Source organism: Petaurus breviceps, unplaced genomic scaffold, assembly GCF_028583685.1.
Source record: "Petaurus breviceps papuanus isolate PSGF00001 unplaced genomic scaffold, PetGlider_PUasm1.0 188, whole genome shotgun sequence".
Classification (NCBI taxonomy): Eukaryota; Metazoa; Chordata; class Mammalia; order Diprotodontia; family Petauridae; genus Petaurus; species Petaurus breviceps.
The window spans coordinates 38622180-38624822 of record NW_027185804.1 but is presented as its reverse complement, the minus strand read 5'-3'; the positions used below and the strand labels follow the sequence as shown (position 1 = coordinate 38624822).

Below are 2643 nucleotides of genomic sequence, written 5' to 3'. Positions count from 1 at the left end.
AAACCAGAATTTCTGCTAGATTCTTAGGATACCAAAAAAAAATACCAATGGGTCAAGCAAGAGGAAGCAAGATGTACAGCTAAGTTTTGGTTATACTTGATAACAGAGATTACCTTTTGTCTTTTTTTTCTTTTTATTGATAGTATTTAGCACAGTGCCTGGAGCATAGTAAGTACTTAATATTTTCTAACAGGCAATATATGCATATATGTATGCACAAATACATATATGTTTGTGTTTAAATAAATGCATATATATGTATGCTGTGTGGCAACTACAAAGTATTTGAGGGGGAAAAGTACAACAGAGAGATTCAGCCAAGGAAAATTGGAGAAAATAACAAATTAAGCCTTGAAGGCTAATAGGAAACCCAATAGACCAAGGGGAGAAGTTTTCAGGAATGAGAGACAGACAGAATGTACAAAGGGAGAGAAGTGGAAAATGAAACGTTTTTATGAGGAAGAGTGAGACAGTCAGTACAGCCAGAATTTAGAGTACATTGGGGCAAATCTCATGAAATCAAGCTAGAAAGATAGGACAGAGAAGGGTTATACCTTTTAATACCACCAAAGAGTTTCTATTTCAGCCTAGTGATGACTGGAATCTCTTGAGCATGGGTTTAAAAGGGTCAGAGATAGGCTTTAGTAAAAACAATCTAGGGAAAAAAAGTTTGTTTATTTTAAAATAAGAAACATGTAAATAACAGTAGAATTCTGGAGTAGAAACCCATGCACCAGTTTTCCAACAGCCCTGCCCAAGTCTATGCTGGTCCCAGGGTCTGCTTCCAATCTGGATGTGTCAACCTAGGGGACCCAGATACATCTGGAAAATGAGTGGAAAGGGTAATAGCCCAGGATGAAGGAGAATAGGAGGATTAAAAGGAGCTTGTAGGGAGGAAGGATGTCTAGAGGCAGGGGCTAAATTTCTCTGCCAGGCCTACCAAATGGGAAAGAGTGGGTGGATGGCAGGTGCATATAGAGGAAAGATGGGATGACAAAGATTAGATGTTGCCTTTTATAGGTCCTTATTGGATCATATACTTGTCTCATTTTTTTTTCCTCTGGGTCACAGGCTGAAAACATATGCTTATTCTCCCACCAACTTCTTAGTATCATCTTTCCTGCATGTGTCTCATCCTTCATTGTGGCATGACTGAGCAGCCAAACATCATCATGGATGTCAAAGGGAAAGAGGGGGCCACTCTTCCCTCTGGCTTTGGTGATGATGAAGTCAAAAAGTCACGTGATGAGGAGGTACAATCAGATCCTCCTTTCTGAAGAAGAGCTGCTTCACTCCTGCTGACTTCAGCTCCCTGAAGTCTTTCTGCAGCATCCGAAGGGTCTTCTGAAGGAACTGTTGAATCCCATTCCCCTTTCTTATCTCTATGATCCTTCAGCCCCCAGAGCCCATCCCAGGAACTAAAGGTGAACTCAGTTTCTTTGATCTTGCTAGTCTCCCTCTTAGCCTCCTATTCCTGCTGAAGTTCCCCTAAAAACCTGTATTATCATTCCTCACAGTCACAGTCAGGAAGGAAACTTTTGTCCACAGCTAAGTTATTCCCTAATTTTCTCTTTTTTGAAGGGATCTCCTCCTAGTAAAGATGTTCCTCATTTGCATCTTCTTCATCCTCAGGCTTTGCTTTCTCCTTCAGGGTCAAAGAGCCTAGAGATCTTCCACTTCTCTTCCTTCTAGTGTTCCTTTTCTCAAAGTTTCTCTAGCTTTAGCTGAAGATCCTTGGACTTTAGCCTTTTGGTCAAATTCCTTCTCCAGGACTTTCTATTTAGACTTCAGGTCAGTCAGTGTTATGAGACACACAGTAGGGATGTGAGCTCAGCCTTCACTGCATCATAGTGAGCAGAGAAGTCAAGGATATGTGTCTGGGAGGCTAGTAGCATTTTGGAGACAAGACAGGAAACATTCTGACAAGGGCCTGGGATTTATTTTTCAGCCAAAGAATAGTAAAATTTATTGAAAGTTTGCCATATTGGCTCTTAAGGAGCCTAGGTATATGTGACGCTTGCATTGGACAAGCAGGCCAGAATCATCTGACACAGAATAAGTCTGTGCTAGGTCATTCTCACCGATTTTTCTTTCTCATGATACAAAAAAATTCATGAAGATAAACATGCAAAATTGCACATATTGAAGTGTATATTCTTGAAATTTTTATTTATTTAAAGACTCCAAAAATAATTGGCATGAAAGTAAGACATATGGACAGACGTATTTAAAGAAAAACATAATCTGGGAGTGGTCAGCCTGGCAGACATGGAATGCACAGCATTCTTCCCAGATATCCTTTCAATTTGTTAAGTTCTGCATTTGTGCAAAAGTTGATGTAAGCCAGGGTAGCAGGAAGGGACTCAAAATTGAGATAAAATCCAGTCTTTGTTCCCATAAAATTGACCTTCTCAAGAGAAGGAAAATGACTAGATACATATGGATGCCAAATAAAATGTGATAAAATCATAGGAGTGAAAGACACAATGTGCTCTCAGAGAGCCCAGGAAGGAAATATTACCAAGTGGTCTTTGTTGAGATTTTTTATATTCTAACAATAATACATTTATTTAGTACTTCTAGAATACATATCTCAAAATAATTTTTTGTTCTATTTCTCTTCTCTCTCTCTCTCTCTCCTCT

General features: G+C 39.3%; 1 pseudogene; it reads right to left on the bottom strand.

The window, feature by feature from the left end:
* Positions 1 to 917: 917 nt before the first annotated feature.
* LOC138163290 (protein FAM50A pseudogene) lies at positions 918 to 1895 on the bottom strand (annotated as a pseudogene).
* Positions 1896 to 2643: the final 748 nt, after the last annotated feature.